This window comes from Puma concolor, chromosome B3 (assembly GCF_028749965.1).
Source record: "Puma concolor isolate L17-30 chromosome B3, mPumCon1.1.hap2, whole genome shotgun sequence".
In the NCBI taxonomy this organism is placed as follows: domain Eukaryota; kingdom Metazoa; phylum Chordata; class Mammalia; order Carnivora; family Felidae; genus Puma; species Puma concolor.
The window spans coordinates 132,187,273-132,205,639 of record NC_141672.1 but is presented as its reverse complement, the minus strand read 5'-3'; the positions used below and the strand labels follow the sequence as shown (position 1 = coordinate 132,205,639).

At 42.6% G+C, this 18,367-nt stretch overlaps 1 protein-coding gene across 4 annotated transcripts in view; it reads right to left on the bottom strand.

Annotated features, from left to right (window-relative positions):
* The window catches only part of IGF1R (insulin like growth factor 1 receptor), a 310,288-nt gene that overhangs the window by 112,946 nt on the left and 178,975 nt on the right, over window positions 1-18,367 (bottom strand). The gene's annotated exons all lie outside the window — the stretch shown is intronic.

Genomic DNA, 18,367 nt, shown 5'->3' with positions numbered 1-18,367 from the left:
CATTGTCCTAACTCAGGTATCTATTTCATTATTGATGAATATTTGGGTTATTTCTCGTCTTTTGCCATATCAAACAGTGCTATAATGAATAATTTTGCATAATTGTCCGTTTGCATGTGTGCAAGTATATCTGTTGGGTAAATGTCTTCTCCAAAGTTGTTGAGTCAAAGGGTGTGTGTGTGTATGTGTGTGTGTGTGTGTGTGTGTTTTAAGTATGAAGATTAGCTTTTTGTCAGTGATAGAAGCTGCATGTATCTTTCCCAGCTTGGCATTTGTCTTTGCTTATGGTTTCTGGCTATGCAGATTTTTTTTGTTTTTGCTTTTTTAAAAAAATCCATGCTTATGGATATTCTCTTTTCTGGCTTCTGGATTATGTATTGCAACTAAAAAGGCCTTCCCCACCCCAGGGTTATAAAGGAATTCCCCTGTGTTCTTTTAGGACTTTTATCGTTTTGTTGTTTATATTTTTACCTTGGATCTATTTGGAATGATGGCGTATGGTATGATGGATGGACCCAACTTGATTTCTTTTCCAAATGGTCACCCAAGCCCCAGTGCCAGTAAGTGAAGCATTCATCTTTATCCAAATGCTTTCAGAGGCTACCTTTATCAAACACTAAATTTCCATATGCACTTCTGTCTATATTTGGACTGTCGATTCTGTTCCACTGGCCTGTCTCTTCATGCACCAGCACCTCCATGTTTTAATTAAGACTCTACGGACTATTTTAATATCTGATAAGGCTAGGGCTCCCCACTGTTCTTCTACAGTTTTCTTAGCTATCTTGTTTTTTTCATGACAGCTTTAGAATTAGTCTAATTAGAAAAAAAGAAAACCCTGTTGGTATTTGGATCACAGTAAATTTATAAATTAACTCATGAAGAACTGACATCTTGATAATGTTGATTATTCCCATCTAATAATATGGTATGTCTTTCCATTTACTCAAGTTGTCTTTTGTATTGTTTAATAGCATTAAGTTTTCTGTTGTTGTTTTTTTTTAAATGTTTATTTATTTTTGAGAGAGAGAGAGAGAGGAGAGACAGAGAGTGAGTGGGGGAGGGGCGGAGAGAGAGGGAGACACAGAACCTGAAGCAGGCCGGGCGCCTGGGTGGCTCACTCGATTGAGCCTCTGACTATGGCTCAGGTCATGATCTTGCTGTCTGTGAGTTCGGGGCCCACGTCCAGCTCTGTGCTGACAGCTCAGAGCCTGGAGCCTGCTTCGGATTCTGTGTCTCCCCTTCTCTGCCCCTCCCATGCTCATGCTCTGTCTCTCAATAACAAATAAACATTGAAAAAAAGAAAAAAAAAAGAAAAAAAAAAAAAGAATGTGAAGCAGGCTCCAGGCTCTGAGCTGTCAGCACAGAGCCCGACACGGGGCTTGAACCCATGAACTGTGAGATCATGACCTGAGCTGACACTTAACCAACTGAGCCACCCAGGCACCCCAGTAAAGTTTTCTTGTTAATCCTTAGGTATTTTCTCTTTTTGTTTTCATTGGAAATATAGAGTCTTTTCTTCTATAAAATCTTCTAACAAGTTACTTGCATATTGTAGGATTGTGTTATGGCTAAACTGTTTACGTTGTTTCTAGCAGAGGAAATTCTATTCTGTGCCTTTAGAAAAATACAATGGGATGGAAAAAAAAATCAAAGGTTGAATATTCTCAACAATAAATAGAGGAGAGGTTCCTAATCAACCATCTAAATAACCCATTTTGAGTTGGCATTCACAAAATAAGCAAATCAAACGGTGTGGGGCATACTGTTGGAGTGGCTAAGGAAAATAAACAGAAAAAAAATTAACGACTGATCTAATAATCATGAATGGCTGATTTCATGCCTTCCTAAAGGCCTGCAGATGGTAATATCTTAGCTATATTCTCATATATTAGCAGTGCATATATGGAAACCAGGTAAACTCCAAGGAGATTGGCACTTGAGTAGGAACAGGTAAACTGTGGGTAATGGACTCAACCTCTCATGAGGTGATTACTCAAGGTGGTATTTACAAGTCAAGAAATTGCTTCCTTTCCCATCACCGTATGTTTTAAAGAGGCATCCCTCTAAGAATAACCAAACTCTCAGGGTGCCTGGGTGGCTCAGTCGGTTAAGTGTCAGACTTTGGCTCAGGTCATGATCTCATGGTTCGTGAGTTGGAGCCCTGCTTCCAGCTCTGTGCTGACAGCTCACAGCCTGGAGCCTGCTTGTGATTCTGTGTCTCCTTCTATCTCTGCCTCTCCCTGGCTCACGCTCTGTCTCACTATTCCTCAAAAATAAATAAATGTAATAAAAAATTTTAAAAAAGAATAACCAAACTCTCACTCAAAACATACAGTTTTCTAATCTAGAGATCCCAACTTTAAACATCACAGCCGTATGGGCAGAGACAGATGCATGGCTTGGCTCCCCTCTCAGACGGGACTCACCGTCCAGCTGCACAGTGTCACCAGCTGACAGCCTCCAGCTGCTGGCTCTCCTAGGGTCCACTTCAGCTTTTGGCCAAGGTCACACTCTTCTTAGGGCAGCCCCTGAGCATGGCAATGGTCCTAGGGACCTAGTTATATCCATCCAACAAGGGACTCCTCAAATGGACCCCCTTTGCTCGGAGCTCCTTAAGGGCTGGTAAAACTTTTGTCAGAACAGAATCCCGGTCAGATGCCCCCTCACCTCCAGCCCACATCCATCGTCTCCTCCTCCCCTGTCCCTTGTGCAAATGTTGCTCTTTAGTAAATCTTATACATTCGTAACTTCACCTTCAAGTCTGCAGGAAAACCCAACCTGCAATGACAGTGCTTAGGAAATGTGGGAGGGGCATTAGGGTGGCTCACTGGGCTAAGCATCTGCCCTTTGATCTCAGCTCAGGTCTTGATCTCAGGGTTGTGAGTTCAAGTCCTGTATTGGGTTCCGTGCTAGACATGGAGCCTACTTAAAAGAAAAAGAAAAAAAAGAAAAAAAAAAAAAAAAGGAAATGTTGAGAGAAAAGGAGGAAATAAAAATCCCCCCATGATGCAGGACAAGACAATTCTGGAACTGGAAGTAGAAAGGCCTCAAATCACAAATCTATGGCTGTATGTGAGCATTTACTGAAGGCTGGGCAGTTACATAGTTTGTCTGGCTTAATTTGTCCTCCCGTCCACCTGAGGAAGCAGGTATGATCATTTCCATTTTACAGACAAGGAGTGCCTGATGCAAATACGTGGGAGAACTCAGATTCAAACGCAGGCAGGTCTTTTGGGTTCCAGAGCCTTTCTTTTCCTGCTGGTGCACCGTCCAACACTCTTAGTTCATCAGCAGAGTCATGGTGCTGATGCAGTTTGGAGCTGGCATGGCACCCCGGGTGCTTCTGTACCTACACTTAGATAACTCCCTGTAAACAACGGCCTGTTGTGTCTTTGTCTTTGGAGCAGATATAATAATTGGGAGCCTAGTACCATGTCCCTGGGTCAAGGCTGTTCTTTGTTTATGCCAAGCCAATAACAGAGCATTCACAAATTTGTTTAAACATCTCCTGAGAAAATGTTTGTGCCATTTCCCCTGGTCGCACTGACTGATTAAACCGGTAAAATTAATCTTGGGTGGGGGGCACAAGGGAGGGTTCTCCGGTGGCTTTCCAGCATTGTGCTGAGGCAGCGTAAGAGAAGCAGGGCGACCCTGGCTGGAGTGTGTCCCTGAGTCCAGCAGTCACCTTCTTTTCCACGCGGGGAGAAGAGAAACCCGGGCTGTGTGAGCCAGAGACTGGACAGCACCTCCCGTATCACTTTGTGGTGGCGCTGAGGAAACCAAGCCAACAGGCCAGCCCAAAGTCAGCCACTGGTTAGTGGTGCTATGGGGCAGACATCTTCACGTTTCCTGTCCCTAAATTCCTCCCACTGTAGTTCGTTATAGGCACTAAAGGAAAGATTATGTTTAACTACATTACCCTTAAATTCTCTCCTACCTCCTTTATTATTTAGTAAAGCTGCACTGTGGTGCCTTTACACTGGCCACTGCCCAGGGAAGCGTGACCACATCGGGGATGCCTCGATCACTTTATCAGCTAGCAGAAGCACCAAGGAATTAGCAGAGGATGTTAAAGCTGCTAAACAACACAAATTACAAATGGATCGTCAGCGCACGGACACGTTCTGCTCTGTATGCACGGCTTATGGGACTGGAGTAATTTCGAATTTTTATAAGCCACTTGAAAGAGCACACTCTGATATTAATAAGAGGGTGGGGAGAAAAATATATATAATCAAAGAAAGCTTCTTTCTTTTGGTTGATATCAGAGAAGCTAATCAAAAATCAGCAACACATCTTTTAGAAAAAGCCAAGATTAAGTGAAAACAGCCACTGGTAATAGTCACATGATGACAAAAGAAAAATACAAAAAAGAAAAAAAAAAAAAAACCAGGCAAGGCAACCCAAGGACGTTGTGAAATTGTGGACCTTAATCAAGCTCATACCTCTAAATTTTTATTTTGCAAAGCTTCCAATTCAATTTTATAGTACAAAAATTTCATCAGTTAGGGGACATTTAATATTCACTGTATCTACTAGGAGAGAGGAAAAAATAACTTAGAAGAGGTTTTAAAAAATACTACTTTGGAACACTTACGGGCAAACAAAAGTTGGAGCATTAGTCACTGTAATTTCCCCACCAAGATCACTAGGTGAGGTGTTCAAAAACTGATAGAGGTAAGTGATGATTCAGCTGCAGAAGAACAGTAAGTTGCCAATCAACTGCAAATAGAGTGCTTCGCACGCTCATCTTAACTGGCAGGAAAGGTTGCAAATCAGAAAGACAGAGAAAGTGGGGGAGGGAGGAAGAATATACAAGGGTGGCGGGGCAGACAGACGGACTCAATTTCCAAATGGCACACATAGAAAGCTCCTCAACAGTTATCATGCCAGTCCTGATCCTGGATGAGGGTAAACGAAAAACAAATTCCTCGGCACAATTCACGGGGAAGGTCAGAAAGTGTACCGTTCGTAGCCCCACGTGGAGATGGTATTAAAGGTGTATGTACTAGGGGCGCCTGGATGGCGCAGTCGGTTGAGCGTCAGACTTCAGCCAGGTCACGATCTCGCGGTCCGTGAGTTCGAGCCCCGCGTCGGGCTCTGGGCTGATGGCTCAGAGCCTGGAGCCTGTTTCCGGTTCTGTGTCTCCCTCTCTCTCTGCCCCTCCCCCGTTCATGCTCTGTCTCTCTCTGTCTTAAAAATAAATAAATGTTATGGGGCGCCTCGGTGGCGCAGTCGGTTGAGCGTCCGACTTCGACCAGGTCACGATCTCGCGGTCCGTGAGTTCGAGCCCCGCGTCGGGCTCTGGGCTGATGGCTCAGAGCCTGGAGCCTGTTTCCGGTTCTGTGTCTCCCTCTCTCTCTGCCCCTCCCCCGCTCATGCTCTGTCTCTCTCTGTCCCGAAAATAAATAAACGTTGGAAAAAAAAAAAAAAGGTGTATGTACTATGCCTCTCCCTACTCTCAGTTACTGAGCCCCTTCTGTATAGAAGATAACAAGAAGAGTTTGCAAAGTTTTGGGCACTGCCCAGATCTTTCTCTGGGCAGATCCTTAACGAGGCCAAAATATTCACTGTAACTTCATTTCAAATGAGGTGCTGGGTATGTTAATGAGCTTAATTGTGGATCATTTCCCAATGTATATGCATATCAAAACATCAAGTCATTCCCCCCTCGGTGTGGTGGTCAATTATTTTCATTTGTCAATTACACCTCAATAGAGCTGGGGGTAAAAAACAACCCTTCCATGAAATCCTTTGATGAATCAGCATGTGGTGTGTGGAGAGGGTCTGGAGGGGGCCTGATGATGCCCTCAAGCCTTCTCTTTGACATTTCTCAGCTTATCTCAGAGGGCTGGCTGTAGAATTACTAATATTTTAAACAATGCAAATGTAATTATAGTTGGAGTACATTTTCTACAGAAGGAAGAAAAGATTGGCATTTAGAAGCTTCATTAAACTTTTGGCCTTTTTCAAGGCTAAATGAATCTTAGAGAAGAAATAAAAAGTTCCCATTGATTGATTTAAAAACAGATTTCTTGCAATTAGCAGATCTACATCTACGAAAAAGGAAGCATTAATAACTAATTTCAATAATCTCTCACTTTCTCTAAGTATTTCATGAAGGGTGTGTATCTCTTTCTCTATAGAGTGTATATGTTATGTATATATTACTCAGCAAAACTTAATTTTTCATTTTCTAACATTAAGGAAATGTTAGTTATATTTGCACAGGGGTGACTAGCTGAGGCAACTTATTTACAAATAGGCATGTCTGCTAGAAGATTGGGAAAAATGTATTCTTCTATACTGACATGCCCCTCACCCTAAACCCCAGTTACTTTTTTTTTTTTTTTTTTTTTTTTGGTCAGCAGAAGAGTTATAAGAGCACCTTTGGAGAATATAAAAGTGTTCAGCACTTAGAATATACCTTTTCTCCTGCTTCTTATCCCAACATACAAATCGGGATGATGTGTTAAAAAGATGCGACTGAATTATCATATTCTCTTCATCTTCCAAATTTATTTAGACTTGCTATCCTGCTCTTTCTCTGCAATTTCCTCTGCTTTTCCTTTTGTCAGTAAACTAAATTACTTCTCCTCCCACATGCATAAAAGCATTAATTTATAAAACACATAGCCATATGTCATATCTCATGTAATTCTATTTTACATTTCACTGCCGCCCGGACTTATCTAACATGAACAAATAGATATTATTTACTGTAGTCAGAATGAGAATTATCTAATGCCACTTACATAGCCATAAATTGATTTTTGATTAATGTTTAAGCAAAAAGCAAACAAGCCCATCTGCTCTGGAAACAAACAAACAAAAGGAAGCGGGAACACAGTTCACAGGAATTTCTTCGGTATTAGTATGTTTCGGCTGCTGGTGAGAATTCTTTTCTCCATTGCTATTATGAAAACGTACTGCTGACAAGAATATAATTCTATATCTAGATGTAGTTTCTCCTCTAGCAACTGTTCACTTAATAGACTATTTCTTACTTATGGTAAAATAAAAACCAATCCCACTCTGAAGAAAGCTCAGAAAAAACCAGCAGTGAATTTCTTCTGGACCACACAGTGCTAGCAAAGGAACTCTCGCATGGATACGTTTTTTGTTGTTGTTGTTTGTTTGTTTTTGTTTTTTTTCCTTCTTCTGTAGGGGCTGCTTCTCTGTGGTGAAGTTAAGAATGAAGGAAAGCTAGGTATCCTGTCTACACAGGAGAAGCGAGTGTGGAGGAAGACTTAAAAATATTTGGAACTGTCACTGGATATATGAAATTTCCTTTTCAATGCAATCCAGAACTGGCAAGCCCCTAAACCAATGTGAAATAGAGAAAAAAAAAAAAAAAAAAACCAAGAAAAAAAAAGCTCCGTCCTATTTATTTCTGTAATCTCCAAGGCATGCTCAGTGTCGGGCACACAGCACAGGGCACCCTAGTCTAGGCTGATGGACAGTTTGACTCCACTTAGAGTTCACCCTACTCCTACTACGGCGGTAAGAAAACATCCTGCCACGTCAGGTGGGAGTCTTACTAATAATATGGATGAAATGCCAGTATTCTTACTTTCAGGCAGAAAAAAAAAGATATGCAAAAAAGACTATCCCTGGTGATTACATTTTGAACACAAATAAACAGCAGGTTAAAGGAAGAAAGATTGGCTAAGAGCTTTTTTCAGCAACCAGAATGACACAAGAACGCACATGCCGGTGAACAAATAGAGGACACACCTTATTGCCATGAGAAGAAGAAATTTAACTTGCAGCTTTCCAAATTAAATGCTCCATCTGATTACAAAAAGAACACTTGAAATCCCATTCGCCAGGGTATATACTATACTGCCCTTTGTTAAAAGCATGAAGACAAAAGAGTGCGGTGGAGTTTCTACAGATTTTCTACAAATATTTACTCCCAGATTAAGAGAGATACTGTTAAAGTGAACGAGTCATGTTGTGATTATGTTTCAACTTTGGAAATCTTGGGCTCAAAGGAGAATGCTTGCACGAATCCTAGCGCACCTCCATAAAAAGGACTCTGTAACAGGGTTTTGTTCTAAGAGTTCATTTCAAAATTGTTCCTTAAAGCATTACACACACACACACACACACACACACACGCACGCACGCGTTGGCCTACGGAACAAGGATCTTTGTCTTTCTTTGCCAAAAGACAGTGTTTCTTGAGGCCTGTTTTTGCCTTCGACGGACAGTTCTGATTTCGGCTTCAGAAAAATAAGTACATGGCTGCCATAAACTGGAAAGAGAAAAACCTCAAGCAGAGACTGTTAACATATCAATTACTTCAACCTTTTTTAAAATTACAACTCTGCATTTCATTATTCTTCAGGCGAAATGAGTACCTTAAGTTTAGAGCGTCAGGTAAACAAAAACCTTTCACTGTCCCTGGTTCCGAAGTTTGTTTTTATAAACATTCTCCTTGTCCCCCAAACCAAACTATAGCAGAACAATGGTCCTGTTGTTGAGCTCGGCCTTGACCTCTATGGGACAACAGATTGTTTTTCTCTTAGCCTACTCTGGGTGAAATTAGTTTTAATAAGGAAGTCTCTCCCTTATTAAAGGATGTAAAGGAGTAAAAACAAATTTAAAAAATGAATGCACATAGCATAGATTTCTATGCTTAAGTTGCTCAAAAATGGTGGGTGCTCGGCTTGCCAGGAAAGCAGGTCACCTGCTTCTGCCTCTCTCTAGGGATAGAGATTAAGAGGTCTGTTCTGGAATTTTCCAAGGAGGCCATTTTCAGTATCATAACAGGGAACTTTCTAGTCAGGATGTTGTTACTCCTATCTACCGGGAAAAACAAAACAAAAGCAAAATGAAACACACAGAAAATTGCTTCTAAAGGAGTCATAGGAAGGAGTTGATCTAGAAGAAAGATGCCTGGAGTCATCCCTTTTTAGGAAGACAGAAAGGCCAACAGTTCTTGAGCTTCAGGAAGCCAACAGTACAGAAGCTAGTAAGCTGGGAAGTCAGGGAGAAGCCCCTTTTCCAGAATATTTCGAGGAGCAGATGAACTTTAAAAAAAAAAAAAAATTTTTAATGTTTATTTATTTTTGAGAGAGAGACAGAGCGTGAGCCAGGGGAGGGGCAGAGAGGGAGGGAGACACAGAATCCGAAGCAGGCTCCAGGCTCTGAGCTGTCAGCAGAACCCGATGTGGGGCTCGAACTCACAAACTGTGAGATCACTACCTGAGCCGAAATCAAGAGCCGGACACTTAGCGGACTGAGCCACCCAGGCGCCCCTGGATGAACTTCTTTTCTAAATGTACAAACGCAGCAGGGGCGTGGCCCCCATGTGTCAAGGAAGGGAAGCACCCACTACTCTGGCCCTGCAGCAGATGACCAGAATGAACCCGGCAGCTTGCTCCTCACAGGCACTCCTCAAAGACTTCCACACGTTGTTTGTGTCTCTGCTTTTGAAGGCTCTCAATCTGCAGAGGAGTGGCTAAACAGGCAGACCTACCAACCCCAACTCCTTCCAGATGGTGACGAGGCTGAACATGAGACAAGACTAGAGAAATGGCTTTCTTGGTAGCCTGTAGAAATGTACTTGCGTGGGGGCGGCGGTGGGGGGGCGGGCACCTGGGTGGCTCAGTGGGTTAAGTGTCTGACTTCAGCTCAGGTCATGATCTTGCAGTTTGTGAGTTCCAGCCCCGGGCTCTGCAGTGGTGGTACAGAGCCTGCTTGGGATTCTCTTTCTCCCTCTCTCTCTGCCCCTTCCCCACTTGTGCCCCGCCCCCACTCTCTCTCTATCTCTCAAAATAAATAAATAAACTTGGGGAAAAAAAAAAGAAATGTACTTGATAACTCCACTATGATGGTAAGACTGATTTTCAACACACACACACACACACACACGCACGCACACTTAAAAAAAACTTACTGGTAAAGCCAGGTCCCTTCAGTACATCTTCTCTTTTTTTTTTCCTAAAGGTTACAAGTTACTCACTTTTTTCACTGGTTTAGATAATGCCAGAAGAAATAAGACACTATGTAAAGCTTATTTTGCTACCGCAGACAATGGCATTTTAAGGCAGTGGGGCTTGATAAAAGCACACACTGTTTGTGCAAGTGTCTTGCACCAACAATGGCTCTCACGTCGTGTGCTTTGGACTCACTGAATACTCCCTTCTGGAATGCCCCCACTCAGAAGGCTGTGGGGGATTCCTGAGAGCCTGCCCTACCCCAACCGTGCCAGCAATAACGTCCAAGGAGGCAGAAAAGAACGGACGTACAATTAAAACTACAAGGGGGGGGGGGGGCGCCTGGGTGGCTCAGTCGGTTAAGCGTCCGACTTCGGCTCAGGTCATGATCTCGGGGTCCGTGAGTTCGAGCCCTGCATCAGGCTCCGTGCTGACGGCTCAGAGCCTGGAGCCTGTTTCAGATTCTGTGTCTCCCTCTCTCTCTGACCCTCCCCCGTTCATGCTCTGTCTCTCTCTGTCTCAAAAATAAAATAAACGTTAAAAAAAAAAATTAAAAAAAAAAAAAAAACAACTACAAAGGGAATGATTTCTGTAGGCAAAGTTAATCGGGAGGGGCTGTGTCAAAGTTTGGTGCGAACAACTGAGTTTTTAGAAGGGACCTGGAAAAAAAAAAAAGAGTTAACCGCAAGATAAATAACATGCTAAAAAGTCTGGATTATGCCTTTAAAAAAATATTACAGATAAAATGACAGCAGGCAAATGATTTTCCTTCCAAAATGAAAGGACCCAGGGACCATTTTATTTATTTTTTTATTAAGTAGACTCCACGCTCAGTGTGGAACCCAATGCGGGGCTTGATCTCATGACCCTGAGATCAAGACCTGAGCTAACACCAAGAGCGGGACACTCAAAGCACTGAGCCACCCAGGCTCCCTGACGCAGGGACCATTTGAGCAAAGATATCCACTCACTTGATGACGTGACCAATACCCAAGGGGAAGTTGGGAAAATGACAAGAGAGGTGATCACCACTCCACATGGCAGAGGATGGCTTGGCAGAAGCAGGGGTTTATGGAGATATTCTTCTGGATGCCTCTCCTGGCACCCAGTTCCACAGGTCTGGCTGAGAGATGGCTGTTTAGTGCATGGATGAGGCAGGGGCCCCTCCGTCCTGTCATTAATGGGGGCAAAGTAGACACAGGGGCTGTTGTGTCTTTCCTACCACTACCTTCCCCACTATCCAGGATACTGCTCTTGTCACTCAATCTACAAAGAAGGGGAACACAATCTCGTGACAAAGAAGGGCTATTTGTCTCCCCAAACGTTTTGTCTCCTTCCTCTACACGAAGCTAGTGGAATACGTGACGCTCAGTAGCGAATGACCCTAACATTTTCACGTCTGAGGCACACAGAGCGGAGATACCACTTCAGCTGTCTGAAACATTCAGCCAGATTCAGTGTTTGTGTGTCTGTGTGGCAGGGAGGGGACTTCTAATAAGAGGCAGTGGCGAACAGGGTCTAAGAGTATGCAGTCTGGAGCCAGACTGCCTGGGTTCAAATCCCAGGTCTGCTACTTACTGGCTGTGCTTCCCTGGTCAAGCTACTTACCCGCTCTGTGCCTCCATTTTCTCACCTCTGAAGTGGGGATAACAACTGCATCTCTGTGAAGACTGAGTGGGCATGTGTAAAGTGCTTAGAATAGCACCTGGCACACGGTACGTGCTGAGTAAGTGCCGGCTATTGTTGCCATCGAAGCGTAAGCTTGCCAGGAACAGGAATGAGAATCTTGGATGGTTAACAAGCTATAGCTTGGCTGGCAGTGCCATCTGTGAAACCCAGTGGCCTTTTCACCCCTTAACCGTCCTCTAGTCGCCCTGCCCTTGGTGGCCTTGGCAGGAGTTCGGGGTTGAGTGGGGACTGAGGCACCTGAGACTCACCCGGCAAAAGCAGGAGCCCCATCTCCCCAACAGACACCGTGGACCAAATTCTTGTATTTGTCCAAGATCACACGAGTGGTCACAAGAGGAAAGCTGAGGGACAGGAGAAGAGAGCCTTGGGCAATGACAAGGGAGCCTGAGTGTCTCCCCCAGGATGGCAGCCAGCTGCCATCTGGCTAGAGGTTTATTTAAGTTGTCCTAAGTCTCATTCTAAAGGGATTCTCTGGGCACTGGGGCCTACAAACACATGCAGCTGAGGGAGGCAAGAGTGACACTATGATAGTATCAGCAATGGTCCACTGCCCTTTGGCCTCAGAGTGCTGCAAAGGTCTTGATGGGCCAGTGAGAAGACCACTAAAGCACAGGCTTCAAACAGCCATTCGGGAACCTTGCTCAGCTGCACACAGGCTGCCACTGACCTTCTAAATAGCAAGTCTGGAATTCAAGAAAGCAATCTTAGGCTTCCTTACCATTCCCATCCCTTAAATATGCATATTCCAATAAGTCCTAGAATAGACTTAGTTCTTAACACTCCATTTTCAAGTGCAAAACCTGGAGTGAGAGGCAGAGAATTTCCCAGGGTCATGTGTAAGTTTGCACTGTTTTACGGGCAAGATGCAGAGAACGTTCTAACTTCCATCTTTCTAAATATAGTTTGGCTACCATCCCTGTTGAGGCCTCTACTTTGATCCCGCAATTTTAGTAGCTGTGCATCAATAATAAATACATCATTATCATCACTTGGTAGAACTGATGTCAAATGTCTCTCTTATCTCCTTGCAGGACAGCCAACTTTTGATAATCTGTGGTAAGCATGGCCAAAGAGCATAGTTAATTGAAATCTACAGATAATCTTAGAAATTCCTTTTAGCCACTAATATCAATTTCTGCCCTTTTTCTAATCTTTACTTTAGACTTCTGGTACAGCTCCAAAGAGATACATTTCATTCCATTCACTGATCGCCCAACCTTTGGTTAAGATGCTAATAAGAACTGAGATGGTCAAATGCAGACAGATGAGAAAGAAAGAGATCTGCATGATATCCCAAATCAGTAATGATAGAAAATAAAAAGGCTGAAATCAGAAAGTCTAAATTCTTTCTAATAAAGGTGGACCCAAAACACGTTCTATATAATATATTACTAAATAAAGGCTGTTTGTAAAGAAATAGTTTTAAAAAAAATCAGTCTCAGAAAGACTCTCAAGCCATAAAAGCTATTTTGTAAATTGTCTAAAAGGTTTGGCAATCCAATGGATCCAAATCAGAATTGTTGTCAAGGCAGTTTATAGAATGTCGGTGTCATGTGAAAAAAGCATTCTTTGGATCCATTTGATTGCTAGCCTTTTAACAGTTAAAAGACCGCTCCATTCTTTGTAAATCACCTTCAGCCACCCAGAAAGTTACCTGGAGAAAAATATGGTTAAAGAATCTGTTCAGGGGAGAAGGGCACCTCTTTCTTACAGAAAAATCCCAATGAATAAATATAGAAGGACAAAGAAAATTGGCATTAGGGTGTCAGAGCAACAATTGCTACAGGTAAGCAACACCAATGGAAGCTAAAATTAGTGAGTGATGAGAAGTAGGACATTTGCACTGTCTCCAAGTATCACCCCCCCTACCCAAGACATTAGGTGCAAAGGGGAAAGTAGTAACTACAGTGGAGAAACTTGGCAGACACCCACCACCTTAACCAAGTGATCAAGCTTACCATCACTAGTGGTACACATACTGACATCACCCTGATACGATGCACTGAGGAGGACACAACATCACTCTTGTGGTATTCTTCCCCCAAACACAGACATTGAGTCTGATTAGGAGAAAACATCAGAGAAGCCCAAGTTGAAGAGCATTCTACAAAACAACTGATCAATAATCTTCAAAAGTGTTAAGGTCATGAAAAACAAGGAAAGATGGAGAAACTACCACAACTGGAAGAGACCAAGCAGATACAGTAAATAGATGCAATGAACGATCCTGAGGCTGGAAAAGGACATTCATGCCCAAACTGGTGAAATCTGAATACACTCTAGTTAAGAGTATTGTGCCAATGTTAATTTCTTGGTTTTGATCATTGGATTAGGGTTAAGTCTGATGTCAATGTTAGGGATAACTGGGTGACATTTTGGATACTCTGTGTAGTTTTTCAACTGTTGTGTAAGTCTAAAATTATTACAAAATAAAAAGTTAAAAAAAAAAAGGCAAGAGGAACTGTTCAGTTCACCCCTGGAGAGTGGGGTCACCCTCACTAAAAAGGTGCTGGTTGTTGTTCCAGCTCTCCAGATTTTCCTCACTCGATGGATTTTGTCATCTTTGGTAGGTAGCACTAATATTACACAGTTGAAATTCAAATTGGGTAGAATGAAGGATGAACATGAATAAAGAAATCACACTGATGCTATAGAAAGAGGGATAACTGAGAAATTAAAAAATTCTAAGTAATTTACATCACCCTCATGATTCACAATAACCCCCATCCCAGGCCCCCACCCTTTTCGTGGGCAAACCTCCCTCAACAACACTGCAGTATTTGGCAAGACTCCAAAACAAACACTCCTTATTCAGAACTTGGCTTTGTAGAAAATGCAGTTCCGACAAACTTTTAGTAAATTACAGAAGGATGCAGAGGCCCCATTCCACAGAGAGAACTGGGGACCGGGTGTTCTTCCCAGACCTCACCTGCATGAGGAGGCTGCCAGGATGGCTCCCATTTTCCACTCCTTCCTGACTTCCTTAATAGTCTAAGTCAGTATCACTTGTTACCAGGAACTGCAACTTTTCCCCACTCTTTGATCTATTGTGCCTAAAATTTAACTGAAATTGAACTTAACTAAACTGAACCCTTTGTGTGAACAAAAACAATTTTAAACAACAATAGAAAAACCTACCCTTGCAGAGAGGAACAATTACTCCTGGAGGAAATCTCCACTGTAAAGCCATGTGTTAAAATCACCCCATACTGCAACTATCTCCTGAAGGGTAACAATGAGAGAAGGATGACTGAAGACAAGTGCTTCTACTGTGCCAGTAAGTTAATGGCAGGTGGTCCTAACTGTATAGTTGTAGCCTCTCAGCAGAGTCTTTAAATTGTGTGTGTGTGTGTGTGTGTGTGTGTGTGCGCGCGCGCGCGCCTTTTTCTCTTGCCCTGGCCACGTACAAAGCCTGAATTACTTCTGACAAAGGATCACATAACTTTTGTTTCGATATAAGCCCGTAAGACGGGGCTCAACATTTTCCCTCTTAAGAACACAGGCAGGGCACCTGGGTGGCTTAGTTGGTTAAGCATCCGACTTCAGTGCAGGTCAGGATCTCATGGTTCATGAGTTTGAGCCCCATGTCAGGCTCAGTGTGGACAGCTCAAGCCTGGTGCCTGCTTCAGATTCTATATCTCCCTCTCTTTCTGCCCCTTCCCTGCTTGCACTCTCTCTCAAAAGAAATAAACATTGAGAAGAAAAACAAAGAACAGAACAGAACACAGGCAAACACTGATGTGAGCCCCACTGCCCCCCTCAAATCCCCAGTCAACAGATTTGTTGATAACAGTGACAACAGTCTAACTGCAAGTAATAGTCTACACCCTAGAGGCAGAAGTTTGATTTATATCACTAGGTTTATGTCTGCTAGTTTATGAGGATGCCCTGAATATCTTTCCTAATTAAAACCCTTCCAAGTCCAAGGGTAAAGAGTGCCCTTGATCCAATGCTTGAGCCAAGTGAACCATCCAGGATGGCTTTCCCTGGCTCATATAGTGAAACTCTTTCAGAACTGTTACAAAGATCTGCAAAGATAAGGACGCTTAGAGGTACACCTATCAGTACCTGCTGTTTTCAGGTATGTTCCAATTCAGTTTTTTCGGCTCAATTTGTCCCAACTAGACTGGAGCCTTATAAGAATAAGATAAAATAAAGCAGAAATAAGTGTGAAGCCATGAATTTTTGCAAGAATCTGATCCTTTAGTGGTATAACTCACACAATAAAAGCACAAATTATACCGCTGGAGCTGGAGTGTTTAATGACTTCCACTTTCTTAAGAGTATCTTCTCCCTAAACAGATGACAACCACCATGGCTAGAGGAAGTGGTTCCTTCTGATGTTTCCACCATAAACATATTTTGTTTCTATCGTAAATGTAAACCCTACTGTGTACCAGGTACCACGGTGATGCTGGGGATACCAAGCTAAGTCAAAATTAAACTTCAGAGTCTTAAAAACCCTTAAAAAAGCTACAGTCTAGCCAAAGATCAAGCTGTAAACCTAGAACTACAACATCAACCGTTGCATGCTACAGAGATAAAATGGATTATCTCCCAGGGGTAGTGGAGAAGGATCGCAAGGGTAAAGAAGGGTTTTAATTAGGAGGTGGCATTTAGCAAGACTTCATAAACCCAGCAGAGCAGACATCTGGCCATAATAAATCAAACCCCTGTACTCAGGGTCCACACGATTACTCAACAAGGATAATTCACGCAATTACTAGAGTTATCATGATCCAACACATAAGTTCACTTGAGGACCCCAACTATGTAAGCAGGAATATTTTTTTGGCTGCCTCTAGCTAGCACGTTTATGAAAAACAGGTTAAGTTACTGGCTCCAAATTACTTTTTAATGAAAAAAGCAAACAAAAAAAGCTGAAGCTTTTAAGATTTTCTTTTTTAAAAACTGGAAAATAATCTCCCTGTCAAGAGCATGCATGATTAATGATTTATGTGATATAAGCTTACATATCTGTGTTCCTATTACACGCATTTCCTAACAGAGTATAATTGCCCTAAAGATCCTTCTGGAACTGATATGCCCCCTCCTCACGCCCACCTCCTTTATAAAAAAAATCCCTCATGTAATTTCTGGAAAATTTTTGACTACAGCTGTCAATGGGCCATTCAAAAATGGAAACTATTGTCAAGCCATTCACATGAAACTCTGAAGGTGTTACCACCAAGAGAATAATTCATTTCCACAAAATGGCTGATGCAAATATCATATTTCAGCTGCATACTTGGAACTGACGTTAGGAAGCCATCTACCTGTGAACTCATTCTGAGGCTAGACCAAATCAGGCTGACCAAGTCAAAAACCAGGACTGAATCAACCAGTCACGTCCACCTACCCCTCAGAACTATTGTTTTCATCATTTTCTGTGACTCTTAGAGGTACACTACAGGCAAAGGTCTAGAATGGAGAGCACTGAACAATCAGATACTCCCTATACGGTGGTCCTTAAGTTTTCCAGATGGGGAGCACAGGGGTTAACTTTTCAAAACTCTTTGTTTGACAGATGAGAAAAGTGCTGTTGATGGAGACTGAGTGGGTTAATACAGAATCTAGATTTCTTTGTTTTTCTAGGAACATCGTGTTACTCTACTGAGTTTTGGGAGAGGGTACCAGTGGACATCTCAACTCAAAGTGACTTGTCTTTGACAGTTTTGAATCGGGAAGAGGGTCTATAAGTGGTTCCTGCCATCTGCTCTCAGTCATGACTAGTATTTGACCCAACCCAAACCTACAACACTGGTTCAACATTCAGGTCCCCCCAGTCAAGGCCATGAATGAATGCAGTCATTACTACAGATGCAGGCAGTGTAGGATCTGAAACAATTAAACTGATAACAGTACTGTTTGCAATAAGAAATTGGTTTCACAAATCTGTGACTAGCAGGGACCAGGTGAATGTGACCAAAATTCTATAAACCATAGCTTGTATCTTTTTTTTTTTTTTTTTTTTGCTAGACATAGCAAGTAAACAGAGTTTAGGAAGCCAGTTTCTCTTTAGCATAAGGTAATCAACTGTGTCTTAAAAAAGAGAAAGGTGTTGGGGCACCTTGGTGGCTCAGTCGGTTGGGCGTTGACTTCAGCTCAGGTCATGGTCTTGCAGTTCGTGAGTTCAAGCCCCAGGTCGGGCTCTGTGCTGACAGCTTGGAGCCTGGAGCCTGCTTCAGATTCTGTGTCTCCCTCTCTTTCTGCCCCTTCCCCACTCACACTCTGTCTCTCTCTGTCTCAAAAATAAATAAACATTAAAAAAAAATTAAAAAAAAAAAAAGAGAGAAAGGTGCCTTAAGCTTTACGAGGCATCCCGCCTAACTTAAGTTTGCTTTTCAAAAGAAAACTATGCACCCAAGAAAGGCAACCAAGATTTACATAGTTAATTCACATTCACAGAGACATGTCAACATATATCTGTAGAAGGATTATGCTTAATCTTTCAGGTTCTTTGAGTAGGACTAAAATGCCCACACTGTGGCTTAAGGAAATCTAACTTGTGAGGAGGTTAAACCTCTCAGAGATAACCCAATAATGTAAAGTTTTACCAACTTTCCTTCCTGCATTCTTTCCCTTATTCAGGCATTCATTTAAATGTGTAATAAGTTTCTAGAAGGAGCCTGGGCCTGTGCCATGTGCTGGGGACCTGGGAGGGTATAAGATATGTATGCCTGCTACACCCACGAACGAAGCAGGGCTGCAGGAGTGTTTTAAGACAT